The sequence below is a fragment of the Narcine bancroftii genome, chromosome 1, assembly GCF_036971445.1.
Source record: "Narcine bancroftii isolate sNarBan1 chromosome 1, sNarBan1.hap1, whole genome shotgun sequence".
In the NCBI taxonomy this organism is placed as follows: domain Eukaryota; kingdom Metazoa; phylum Chordata; class Chondrichthyes; order Torpediniformes; family Narcinidae; genus Narcine; species Narcine bancroftii.
Window position 1 is genome coordinate 83,671,962 of NC_091469.1, and position 14,250 is coordinate 83,686,211.

The 14,250-nt window shown below is 41.8% G+C and overlaps 1 protein-coding gene across 5 annotated transcripts in view; it reads left to right on the top strand.

The window, feature by feature from the left end:
* Positions 1 to 14,250, top strand: part of LOC138760602 (serine/threonine kinase-like domain-containing protein STKLD1) — a 70,662-nt gene that overhangs the window by 3,307 nt on the left and 53,105 nt on the right. Inside the window, exon 2 of one of the 5 annotated variants that reach the window (XM_069931398.1) lies at positions 4,856 to 5,068. The exons of the other annotated variants lie outside the window; for them this stretch is intronic. The gene's annotated coding sequence lies outside the window, so the exon portion shown is untranslated. The remainder of the gene's footprint in view (positions 1 to 4,855; positions 5,069 to 14,250) is intronic. 5 annotated transcript variants of the gene reach the window in all.

Below are 14,250 nucleotides of genomic sequence, written 5' to 3' on the forward strand. Positions count from 1 at the left end.
AGTGCCTCTGGATAGCGCGTCCGGGGGCTCGTTGAGTCTCTTGGGGCGGTATAGAATGCCATAGTTAAATGTAGACAATTCTATCCGCCAGCGCAGGATTTTGTCATTCTTAATTCTCCCCCTGTTCTGGTTATCGAACATAAAAGCCACAGACTGTTGGTCTGTGACGAGGATGAAGTGTTTGCATGCCAGTGCCTTACCGCTTCCACAATGACTAAGGCCTCCTTCTCTACTGCTGAGTGTCTTACTTCTGACCCCTATAGGGTTCGCGAGAAAAAGGCCACCGGTCGTCCATCTTGGTTTAGGGTGGCTGCCAGAGCCACATCGGATGCATCCGTTTCTACTTGAAATGGGATAAACTCATCTATGGACCGCATGGTTACTTTAGCGACATAGTCCCTAATGTCCCTGAATGCTCTGGTGGCTGCTGGGCACAGTGGGAAAACAGGCTTTTATAAGTGGGCGGGCCCTGTCATAGTTGGGGACTCATTGGGCATAGTAAGCGAACAGTCCCAAGCACCTTTTTAGTTCTTTCAGCGTTTGTGGGACTAGGAGGTCTAGGAGAGGGCGCATACGGTCTGGGTCTGGGCTGATTTCCCCATTCTGCACTAGGTAGCCTACGATTGGCAACTTCCTGGCACTAAAGACGCATTTGTCCCTGTTGTATGTTAGGTTCCATTCCTCGGCTGCCGGAAGAAGCGTTTTAAATTTGTGTCATGATCTTCCTGAGTGTGGCCACAGATTGTCGCGTTGTCTAAGTAGGGGAACACCACTTTCAGTTGGAACTCATCTACTATTCGGTCTATTTCTCTCTGAAACAGGGACACTCCATTGGTGAGTCGCAGAAATTGATACAGCCTGCCATCTGCCTCTAATGCCGTATAAATGTGATCGCTGTTTCTAATGGGCAGTTGGTGGTATGCTCCCTTCAGGTCTATGGTGGAGAACACCTTATACTGGGTAATGTTGTTGTCCATGTCTGCTATGTGTGGCAGGGGGTAGGCATCTAGTTGTGTAAATTTGTTAATTGTCTGGCTGTAATCCACTACCATGTGCAGTTTTTCTTCTGACTTTACTACAACCAGGGGCTGGTGCTCTGCTCTATAATGCCCTCCTGTAGTAGCCTGCGGACCTCTGTCCTAATGAAGGCTCTGTCTCTCGGGCTGTACCTCCTGCTCTTTGTAGCTATTGGTGTGCATTTTGGGGTCAGGTGTGTGAACAGTGGAGGGGGTTCTATATTCAGGACAGACAGGTTTCAGTGTTGTTTCTTCATAAGGCGTAGTGGGGGGTGAGGCCTATTGTGCACTATTGTACTGCTTTCTAATTGGGACTGAAAATCTAACCCTAATAGTACCGGGGCATAGAGGTGAGGGAGTACTAGTAATTTGAACCCTTCGTATTTTGTGCCCTGGATTTCTCAAGTAACCCTGCAAAACTGTTTTACCTCAGCCGCAAGGCTGCTGGCTGCTAACAGGATCTGGTGCTCACTCTGGCGTGTGGGGAGGGCAAGGCGTTGACTAACCCCTGGTCAATAAAACTTTCAGTGCTTCCACTATCTATTAAGCAATTTACCCTCACATCATTAATTTTGATGCACACAGTGGCATTAGATAAATTGTGTGGACTTGCCTGATTCATGCATAGGAAAGCAAGTCTGGCGTGACCTTCCATCCGATAGCACTCGGCATCATATCCATCTCCTGAAGACTGTGTCCTCTGCTCTGTAGCATTTGTCCAAGATGGCCCGCTGCACATGGCATTCTTTTTCTTCTGTTTGTCTGCCCTATCGTACTTCTGTGGTCTTCCCCGCATTCCACCACGATTCCAATACAGGGGTCCTTTGCTGTCTCTGTCCTCAGATGCACATGTGCTGGTTGTCCCTGAATTCCATTCCTCAGGAAGAGTCTCCAGGTGGTTGGGAATGCACATTGGAGCAGAAGCAGCTTCCATCATAGTAGCTATGATATTAGTTTATTAAATTGTACTGACAATAACCACACCAGCAGTGCGAGAAAAAGACAGATTTAATAAACTAATATGTACACTAAGAGGTCTTGTCTCTCTGCAAGATGAACCTGGAAGGCTAGACTGTACCTCTGGACTGCTTTATATACAAGGTCACTGGGATGACCCCTGGTGACCTAGTGGTGTAATTGCATATCACCACAGAACCAACCAACTTTAATAGGTCTCTTGCACATGCTTATCCCTCAGAATCTGATGATGCTCACAACTCTTGGGACTTTTAAGATATCAGCTGCCAGGCTGTGGGCTTGCCCTGCACCTGGAGCTCTCACAATCAGATCTGCCGTGGACTTTCCCCCGACTCCATGAGACGGTTCGCCTGTTGTGTGGGAGAGCCGCCATATGACCCCCCCCCCCTCAAGAAGCAGCATTAGGAGGTGTGGAGTCCACAGCCAACATCTCTTTAGTCTGTTGGGTGGCGGATCTCATTGGCATGGGGGTAACACAGTCACAGGGAGTTCCAGGTCTTGGTGCACCAGCCTGAGGTGGTCAGTGGTGAAAGTCTCCTCAATGGGGCGTGGCAAGATGGTGTAGAGTCTAGACATGTAATCTTGACCTCTCTACCTGTTTTTTAACTCTTTGTTTTCAAGTTTAAACTTTTTAAATTTTAGTTTAAAGTATCAAGGAATTATTATGGCCAACAATGGTAAAAAGATTAAACCTTGAGTGCAGAAGAAGTTACATTTTCGAAGTGCTGAAGATTTGGGGCCTTGACGACTTGATACAGCCTGAGGCTTAATCTCTTAAGTGTTTAAACCTCAGAGACTGCCTGTGGGAGCTGAAAAAAAATGTCTATTACTCACCAAGTGAAGGATGGCGCTGGAATTACCCGTTCTCTGGAAGAAAGTGTGTGTTCCCAAGAAGTGGATCCCGATTTGGAAAGTCTTTCGATTTCAACGGAGGGAGCACGCAGGAAGACGATTCCATTGTTGGAAATGCATCAGGAAGCACTTCAATCTGAAGAAATTGCTGTTCTTCATGATTTCATGAAAAAACGAGATGCAGGGGGAGACCAACGGCGACCCCCTGAGGAAGTTGGGGTGCTGTCGCTGGGAGTCCAGACCCACAGTAAAACTTTTAAAATGCCTTCTGTTGAGTTGCAGCAGGAGCTGCTGTTACCTTGTTCTGCCACTACGTCAGAGAGAGCAGGGCTGAGCTTTTCTGACCCTCAGTGTAAGCAACTAAATGATATTGTTCAAGCTGTTATAAAACCTTTGACATCTCAAATGAATGAAATGGCTCAAATGAATGCTGGTATAAGTTCAGAATTAAATATCTTATGAAGAATTTAAAAAATTTCAGACTGCTTTTTTGGACTGTAAACAACAAGTGGGTTCTAACACAGAAAAAGTGTTAGAAGGTTGAAGGTTGAAAAATCAGTCATAGAATTGGGAGAACATGAGAAGGAGCTAGAGAGGAAAATAGACTACTTGGAGAATCAAAGCAGAAGGAATAATGTGAAAATTGTTGGTTTGCCAGATCTTCTTCGTTTCTTTAAAGACTGGATCCCGCAAGTATTAGGGCAAGATTTTTTTTCTGGGGGATTGGTACTGGAAAGAGCCCATAGAGCTTTAAGAAGAACACCCTCAGCTGGTCAACCACCGAGACCGGTAATAATTCAATGATTGAATTATTTGGACAGAGAAGCAATACTTCGACTAGCAGTGCAGAATGCGAGACAATGACAAACTCCGTTATCGATTCAGAATAGCAGAGTTTTATTTTACCCTGATTTGAGTCAAGAGGTCATTAGACGTCAATTTAATCCAGTTAAAGAAGTTTTGTGGCGTAAAGGTTATAAGTCTACTTTTCGCTACCCTGCAGTGTTGAAGATGTTTTATGGAGACTTTCAATTTCGGTTTTTGAAAATGATCATGAAGTAATGATTTTTGCTGATTCATTGCCAGATATGAGAGGACAAAGAAGTAGTCCACCATTATCTCCTAAAGAAAAATCTGGTTGTTCTGGAAACGGAAGAAATGGCAGAAATGGGATAAACGGGAATGGAAAGAGTCCAACTTCTTCTGAAATGGGATCTTCGAGATTGGAATCTCTTGGATGAAAAGAAGAATTTTCTTTTTCTTACTATATTTATTTTGTTATTATGATATTTTGATGTTATTGTTTGGCTGGGAAGGGAGAGATTTGCTCTAAGTTCTTTACTAGTCATCAGCCACTGGTGGGTGACCCACACCCAATTTTTGCTTAGGGGATTACTACCTTTTGGTAGTTTTTTTTTAGGGGGGGTATTTTCTTTTTATTTATTTATTTTTATTTTAGTTAATTTTTAATTTGTGTTTTTTTTCCTATTGGAGGGCCAATATACATTGATTTGAGTTTTCATATAAAGATATTATTGGTATTTAGTAATAATAGTAGATATGTCAAAGTTGAGGTTTGCTACTTTTAATGTTCGAGGATTAAACAGTCTGATTAAGCATAAGCTAGTCTTGGCGCATATTAAGAAAATGAAAATTGATATTGCTTTTTTACAAGAAACATTCACATTTGAATGTGAAGGAAAGTATGAAATTAAAGAGGGACTGGGTTGGGCATGTATATTCTTCCTCATTTAATTCTAGGGCTAAAGGTGTAGCAATTTTGATAAATAAAAATTTATCTTTTGAATTACAATCAATGGAGGAAAAGGCAGGATGTATTCTTAAATTGAATTGTAATATTTTTAGTGAATTTTGGACTTTACTTAATATTTATGCCCCAAATGCAGATGATGAAATATTTATTTCAGATGCATTTTCATGTTTGGGTCAGGCTAATGATAATATTTTAGTTGGTGGTGATTTTAATTGTGTTTTTGAACCTTTATTAGATAAATCTCCGAAGAAAGTTGAGAAATCCAAGATGGCAGTTCAGGTTCAAGCGTTGATGAAAGATCTTAATTTAGTAGATATTTGGAGACGTCTTAACCCGACAGAGAAAGATTTCTCCTTTTATTCATCTAGACACGAATCATTTTCAAGGATTGACTTCTTTTTAGTATTGGCACATTTACAAGGGAAAATACAACAAGCGGAATATAAAAGTAGGGTGATTTCAGATAATTCTTTGTTATATTTTACATATGCAATTTCTGAGAAAATCCAAGTGGCCTATCGTTGGATGCTTAATACAATGTTGTTAAAAAATATGGAATTTCTTGATTTTTTGAAAAAACAAATTAATTTTTTTAAAGAAAATTCTAATTCTGTTCAAAGTAAATTTGTATTATGGGATGCTATGAAAGCATATTTGAGAGGACAGATAATTAGTTATACTTCTAAAATAAAAAATAATCGATTAAATCAGAGTTTTGAATTAGAGAAACAGATTGATGAGGAATTCCCTTATTACTTATAAACCTCATGAGATTAATCCTGAATTTTACTCATTTTATAAAAAATTATATACATCTGAAGGAAAACAAGAAACTGGATCGATTGATTTTTTTTTAATCACAGTTGAATTTACCAATATTAGAGGATACAGATATACAGGAGTTAGAAGAACCATTTACTGATTCGGAAATTAAAATGGCTATGCTGGAAATGCCGAACGGTAAATTGCCTGGATTTTCGGTTGAATTTTATAAAATTTTTTATGATGATTTATCCACAGTATTTGGGGATGTATTACGTCAAGTTGGAGAACATTATGAATTACCTGAGTCTTGTTCTAGTGCTTTAATTACAGTAATTCCAAAAAATATATAGAGATCCTTTGAAGGTATCTTCATATAGACCAATTTCGTTGTTAAATGTAGATTATAAAATAATAGCTAAAATATTAGCGAATAGATTGGCTAAATTTTTACCTAAGTTGATTCATATGGATAAAAGAGGTTTTATAAAGAATAGATAGGCTTCAGATAACATTTTGCGCGTGATTAGTTTGATTAATAGATTTCGCCAATCTTCAGATCATCTGATGGTGATATCACTAGATGCAGAAAAGGCATTGATAGAGTTGAATGGAACTTTTTGTTTAAAGTTTTGGAGAAATTTAAGTTTGGTCCTTTTTTTATTGGTTGGATTGGGGCTCTATATAGTAAACCGGTAGCTAGAGTATTGACGAATGGTTTGATTTCGGAACCCTTTAAGCTAACTTGATCAACTCGTCAAGGTTGTCCTTTATCAACGGCTTTGTTTGCGTTAGTGATTGAACCTTTAGCACAGTTGATAAGACAAAATACACAGATACAAGGTATGAAAGTTTTAGACGAGGAGTATAAAATTAATTTATTTGCTGATGATGTATTGGTGTATTTAATAAACTTTTGCACTTGAAGGAGTGTTTAATACATTATGGATCTTTTTCTGGATATAAAGTTAATTGGGAAAAAAAGTGAAGTATTACCGGTAGGTGAAGGAGATTATTCAGTTTATAAGAATATTATTAATTTGAAATGGACTGATCAAAATAAATATTCGGGTATAATTTTGAATGTTAATTATCAATCTTTATATAAATTAAATTATGTTCCATTAATGAAAAAAATTAAAACTGATTTGATCAAATGGAAAGATTTACCTATTAATTTAATGGGTAGGATAAATACAATTAAAATGATTATCTTTCCGCGTATACAATATTTGTTACAATCTATTCCGTATTTACTTGATAATTTTTTTTGAGATTTGAGTAAAATGGTTAGGGAGTTTTTATGGAGAGGTAAATTTTTGAGAGTAGCTTTGAATAAATTAACTTGGAAATATGAGTTAGGGGGATTACGTTTAGCACGTTTTCAAAATTATTATGAAGCAGCCCAACTTAAATTTATTAGTTCATTGATGGATTTGGTACGGCCTCCTGGTTGGACCAAAATTGAGATGGCAAATATTTCTGAATTTGAAATACATCAGTTTTTGTTTAGATGGAATATAAATTTGTTACAACAATATGATGTGCCTATACTAAAACATTTAATGAAGTTATGGATAAAGAAAAATAAAATGACAAGCTCTAGGGGTAAATTATCAGCTTTGACTCCGTTGTATAATAATCAACTTATTCCTTTTTCAATAGATAATCGAAGTTTATTGCATTGGAGATTTAAAGATGTGAAAAATTTGGGAGATTGTTTTAAAGAGGGTAGATTTTTATCTTTTAATCAGATGAGGGAAGGTTTTGGCATTGATAAGAATTCTTTGTTTCTTTATTATCAAATTCGATCTTTGGTAAGATGTATGTTTGGTAGAGATATGATTTTACCTGAAATGACTAAATTTGAGACTTTTCTTATGAAGGTACCAGAGAAGGGTTATATTTCATCTATGTATCAAATATTACAGGATGGTATGGATAAAAAGGGTTGGGATAGATCTAAAAGTAAATGGGAGGCGGATACTGGTTTTACTTTTTCCGAAGATGATTGGTTAGATATTTGTTATGATAGTGTAGCTAGATTGATAAATGCTCGTTATGCAATGATTAACTATAATTTTTTACATCAATTATATTTAACACCTGAAAAATTTAAAAAGTATGGTTTTCATGAATCAGGCTTGTGTTTTAGATGTGGTGATACGGTTGGAACTTTTTTTCATGCTGTTTGGTCATGTATACATATACAATCTTTTGGGAAGAAAATTCAATCATTTTTAGAGTATCTGTATAGGATTAAAATAGTTTTAGATCCAACAGTATTTTTATTGGGTAGTTTTCAACCTTTGAAAGGCTTGGGATTAGATAAGTTTCAGCTTGCTTTTGTATGTTTAGCTTTATCTGTAGCGAAAAAATGTATTGCTGGTATGTGGAAAGATACAAATATGATTGATATTAATAGATGGCATAATGAGATGAAATATTGTTTAATAATGGAAAAAAATCATGTATGTTTCGCATGATAATTATAATTTTTTAATTAATAAGTGGTCATTATATTCAGAATATTTACATTTCAATTTACATTGGTTAGATCTTAATATGTATATTTAATTTTTCTTTAATATTTTTTCTTTTTCTTTCTTTATGGCTCTCCTTAGGAGAGTTGGCTGAAGGGGGGTGTTTTTTTCTTTTCTCTTTTTTTTATATATAAAAAATAATGTTCATGTTTATGGTTAATTGTTGTTTATGTCATATATTATTTGTTTTTTGAATGAATAAATAAAGTTTAAAAAAATGTTGAGGAAGCACATGGTTCTATTCTGATGCACCCTCGTGCGGCTTCTGGAGTGGTGTGGAGTCTGGTGCATGCCCCTGTGGTCAAAGACGATAATCACAGTCCCAAAGGACCTTGGAGACAAAGGAAGGTATTGGGCCATGTCATGGGGTTGGAGCTAGTGTTCCTGCCTTTTCTTGGAGTCCTGTGAGTACTACTGTGGGTGTCTCCTCTGTGCCATTGGTCGCTGGCACAAACAAATTGCCAAGAAGCATCCATGGGAGCTTGTTCATCCAATCCAGGCCTTGGAGGCTCGCCATTAGGGCCGACTTCAGGTGCCAGTGGAAATGCTCTACCAGACCATTGGACTGCTGAAGGTATGCTGTGGTGTGGTGCAGCTGGGTCCCAAGTAGCTGTGCCAGTGGTGCAGTGCAGTAGCTGGACGAGAACTGCAACCCCCCTTCCTCCACCCTGGCAGTGGTGATGTTGGCAGATAGGCCAAAATGTGCAACCCAGCTTGCAATGAGGCTTTTGGCCCAGGACAGCATGGACGTGTCAGTGAGAAAATGGTTTCTAATGACTTGGTGAACCTGTCAACCAGGGAGACTGGCAGTGGACTGATGATGTTACGTGGGCATACTCAAACCTCCTGTGTTTCTGCTGGAAGGGTTGAAAGGAGGCCTTCACGTACCTTTGGACTTTGGAGGTCTGGCAGTGTATACATGTCCTGGCCCAGTACCCAACCTGCTTGCGTAGGCCATGCCATGCAAATCTATCCGCCACCAGTTGGATGGTTGCCTGAATGGGTGGGGCAAACCATGTAGTACATCAAAAGCGCATCACCTCCAAGTGCCTGGAACGATGGGCCGGGGTTGGCCGATGGACATGACACAGAGGAGCTTACTGCCTGTTGGGCCGATGGGGATGTCGTCAAGTTGCAGGCCCGAGACTGCAGTGTGATAGACTGGCATTTCTTCATCCAGCTGCAGTGCCTCTGCGAGCGCCACATTGTCCAACCCTGGGGACAGCGAATGCACAGAGTGGATGGAGGAGCGAGACAGTGCATCGACCAGACGTTTTTCCCAGAGAAGTGTTTGGCGGTGATGGTATACTCCGAGATGTATGACAGGTGGTGTTCCTGCCGCGCCGACCATTGGCAAATGAGAAAGTGAGGTATTTGTGCCCCATGAAGACCGTGAACTCCCGCCACTCCAAGAAATACCAAAAGTGCTGGATGACAAGGTAGAAGGCCAGCAGCTCCCTGTCGAAGGTGCTTTATTTCAGCTCCGGGGGTTGCAGGAGCCGGCTGAAGAATGTGAGAGGTTTCCACTGACCCTCAATTAGTTGTTTCAGGATGCCGCCGACTGCAGAATTGGAAGCATCAACCATGAGAGCTGTGGGGACATCCACCTGAATGTGTGCCAGGAGGGTGGCCTGCTCAAAAGCTGCTGCTGACTCCATGTCCCAGGTGATTTCCTTGGCCTTGCTGGACATCAGATTAAACAGTGATCACATGATTTGGGCTGCTGATGGTAAAAATCAGTGGTAAAAATTGATCATGCCCATGATCATGCCTGTAGGCCCTTGACTGTATTGGGTCTGGAAAACTGGCAAATGGCCTCGACTTTCACCGGCAAGGGAAATACTCCATGCTGTTCAATGCGGTGCCCAAGGAAATCTATGGTCAACAGCCAGAACCGGCACTTAACAGGGATGATGGTCAGACTGTATTCATTCAGGCGGCGGCAGAGTTGGTACAGGTGCATCAAATGTCTTGGTGTGAGCGGGTGGCGATGAGAATATCTTCTAAGTAGATGAGGACAAAATACAAGCTATGTCCCACTGAGTCCATGAGCCGCTGGAACATCTGTGCTGTGTTCTTGAGACTGAAAGCCATCTGCAGGAACTCGAATAAGCCAAATGGGTTGATGAGGGACATCGCTAGGGTGGATTGGAAATCTGGCGATACTTGCAGACCAAGAAGATACGTGCCCCATGCAAATTGGTTGTAAAGTCCTGAATGTGGGGCACTGGATAATGGTTGGCCATGTTGGCATGATTGAATCTTTGTAGTCACTGCATGGCCTCCATCCTCCAGCCGCTTTGGGTGCCAGGTGCAGCAGAGAGGCCCACAGGCTGTCTTGAGTGCCATACAATCCCATCTCCTCCATTTTCCTGGACTCCTCTTTGGCAAGGTGGAGTTTGGTGGGCAGGAGCCTGCGTGCCAAAGTGTGTAGCGGTGGTCCTTGAGTGGGAATGTGGTGCTGTACACCATGCTTAAGGGTGTCTGTGGAGAACTGCGGTGTAATAATGGTTGGGAATTTCGCTAGTACTCTGGCAAATTCATTCCTGACAAAGTCATAGAGTCCAGGTGTGAGGCCGGTAACTTGGCTTCGCTGAGCAAGAAGGTCTTGAAGGTCTTGGCATTCACTAGGCACCTTCCATTGAGGTCCACTAAGAGGCAGTGCACCGGAGTAAATCTGCACCCAATCGAGGCTGAGACACTGCTGCCAGCGTAAACCACTAGGTGAAATGGCTGGAAATGAACTGTAGTGGGATGATTCACATGTCGTATGTACGAATACTGCTGTTGTTGGTAGTGGTGAACACCAGTCCTGACTTCTCAGCGTGAGTGTCATGGCTTGAGGGGGAACAAGATGCTAACCTCCGCCCCTGTGTCTATGAGGAACATTCGCCTCAGTGTCAGTCCCATAAGTAAAGGAGGCTATCATGGTGGCCAGCAGCCATAGCCATTTGCAACTGTCAGCCCTGGCATTTCCCAGAAAAGAACAGGGTGGGCAGCAATGGTGGGCTCTTGAATCCCACTTTTAGTGGTACAAACACCAACGGTCTGAACTGGGGGTGCACCTTGCTCTGAGCATCACCGGCTTTGATGGTGGCTTCGGAAGCCTTGGGCCTTAGGGCGTGATGCAGTAACTTGGTCGATGGAGGCCCCACCATGCTGCTTGAGGTGTCACAGGATATCTGCACGGGCCACTACTTTACATGGTTCACTGAAATCATTGCCAGCGACGAGGAAGCAAATATTTTCTGGCATCTGCTCGAGAAAGACTTGTTTGAATAGTAAACATGACTTATGGCCATATGCTAGTGGCAGCATCTTGTTCATTAAGGTCGATGGCGCATGGTTGCTCTCACTCACGGAGGGAGAGCCAAAAGTATGGATCAGAAGTACCTTGAATGCTTCATATCTGTCCACAACCAGTGGCTGGTGTAGGAAGTCGATGATGCGGCCTGCTGTTTCCTGGTTGAGTGAACTTTGTGGTGTCTGAGACGATTTGCCTGACCTGGAAATGGACTTCAGCCTGTTCAAACCAGACCTGCGGCTGCGAGGTCCAAAAAGTTGTCAGTTTCAGTGAAATTGCTCTCTGTGTGCTTGGGTCGGTCATCATTGGGTCCAAATGCTGTTTGGACTGTCAGGGTAACCAATGTAGTCACACTAAGCACGCAGCAAGTGAAAGAACCACACAGAGTTGAAAGTGAGTTGAACCAACTGACTTTAATAGAACTCTCGCGTGTGCTTAAATCCCTTGGAACCCAATGATGCTTGTGACTCCTGGGACCTTCATGACATCAGGCACCAGGCTGTGGGCTTTCCCTGCACAATGGAACTCTCACAGTCAGATCTGCCACAGACTTGCCCATAACTCTGTGAGTCAGTTCGCCTGTTGCGTGGGTGAGCCACAACATACATATTTTTACTTTTACATGCATACTTTTTTGCAAAAAATATATAAATATTAAGAAATACATGTATGTAATAATATTTATTCATGAATGTAATTTTTAAACTGCAAATTTGTATTAGTTTCAATATTCAAAATATATAAATCTACATACCAAATCTTTTCAAAATTCTGACTGATTTTCCATGAAATCTCTGCCCAAGGAAGCAGTATAAGCTACCTCATTAAATAGATATAAAATGCAGTAAAATAAATTTTTGCATCATAGGTAAATTAAGGATTATGGGAAAAAGGCAGAGCTGGGTCCATGGCTGGATCAGCTGTGATCTCAATGAATATGGGAACAGCCTCGAGTGGCCGGATGGACGACTCCTGCTTCTGTTTCTGATGTGTTCTCTTTGGCAATGCTGCTGCCACTGGTCTCTGCGGATATCTGCACCATTGCAGTGTCCACAGCCAAGCACACGATGCCATGTAAGTTAATAAAATATATGTTTATAAAGGGGGAATAAAATTAGGTAGTTTAGGTCACTTTTCACAAGCAAGCATTACATTACATTACAGAAACAGAGACAGGAACAGAAACTTAAACAGAGAGAGAGAGAGAGAGAGAGAGAGAGAGAGAGAGGAAGATAAAAGCTGCAGCAGGGAGTGAAAGGCTGCCAAAGTGAAAAGCCTTCTAAAGACCCCATATTATTACATACATGTATTTCTTAATATTTTTATATTTTTTGCAAACCAGTATACATGTAAGAGTAAAAATATGTATGTTGAAATCTCTGTAGTGGTTGTTTGTTGTGTTTCTCCTGAGATAGGGGAAAAGAAGAACTCTTTGTGGTAACCCGGAAGAAGGCACGTTTCTTCGGAAAGACACTTGGTTGCTGATTGAAGGAAATCAGTTTGCGTGTCCAATGAACATCTCTCTGCACCCACCAAAGACCTTTTTGACTGGTAACAACTTAAGGCACTAGAGCCTGTTGAATGTAATGACTGTTTAATTCACAGTATTAGTGCACAGTATTGAAAACTGCCTGATAACAGTGAACTTGGACAAGTGAAAATAAATGAATGGACAGTGGAAAAGAACCATCTTGAACACACACACACACACACACACACACACACACACACACACACACGTTTGCTTAGAATTAGAAGGGGGTTAAGTAGCTTAATAGTGATAAGTTAAATATTGATCTTAATATTCTGCATTAAGAAAATAACACTAATTTTGTTTAAGTAGCCCTTGTCATGGTGAATTTCTGTTGCTGTTGGTTTTTGTGTCCTTAGGGCTCATAACAGCAGTAAACGACCTGATGCAAATCTGCCTCCTGTGGCAGGGCAAGACGAGGGGAGCCAAAGCTCTGCACCTCCCCATCCCACATGTCGCTCTCCTCTTCCCAGTCACCGGTGGGATGGGGAACTGCTGCTGAGAGCGGAGGCTGAGGTCTAATCTCTGCACTGCCTAGGACTGACTCTCCATCTGGTGGGGTCAGGGCTTGCCCATGGCCATTGACAGGATCTTCATGTTGCTGCCATCTTCATCTTTGTCCTTGCTTGGCGCCTGGATGAGGTCCTCAATGGGGACGCTCTCCAGCCTCTCCTCCCCATCTTAATCTTGCTTCTCCCCTGCCAGAGTGCCTGGACAGACACCCCACCTCTGGGCAGACCATGCCTCATTGGAGCTATCCTAGTCCAGCCCCGGCTTCTCTACATCTATGGCTGCTCCCTGCAGAGGACCTTCAGCTTTGCCCAACCCTCCTACCACACACCCCACATTGTTGGCGCTCTGCTGTAGTGTGGCCCAGCCCAAGCGAGGAGAACCCGACTCCTGCATGTGCTGCTTGCTCTGTTCCTCTGCAGGGGCCACTCCCTCTTCCCTCTCCTCATCATGCAGCCCAGACAGTGACCATCCCAGGACCCCATGGTGTCGCTGCAGGGATTCAGAGTGTCCCGGGTTGGCTTTGGGAGTGCTGGTATCTCCTCCAGCCAACATTTTTCCATGAGCCACACATTACATGTCAAAGAACCACATGCGGCTCGCGAGCCATGGTTTGGTGCTCTGTCGTTAAGTAAGGGATTACTTAAGGTGGTATGTGAGTGAAAAAAAGTTTGAGAACCTCTGATTACTGTTAGACCAAACTCATCCCATGGCTTATTCCATTGTTCATTTCTTTCTCATATTCCTTTTCACCAAAAATCTATCAGCCTGAACCTTGAATTGACTTGATATCCATAACGACATGAGATGGAGAATTTCAAAGATTTTAAACTCTATGTGTAAGGAAATTTCTCTTCATCTTATCCTAAAACTTTGCTCTCTAGTTCTAAGCTCTCCAACTGAGGGACAACAGATTCTTTGTATCTACCTAGTCAATGTCTCTTTCTTTTATCCTCACTGATCTTCCTTCATCCTTAATT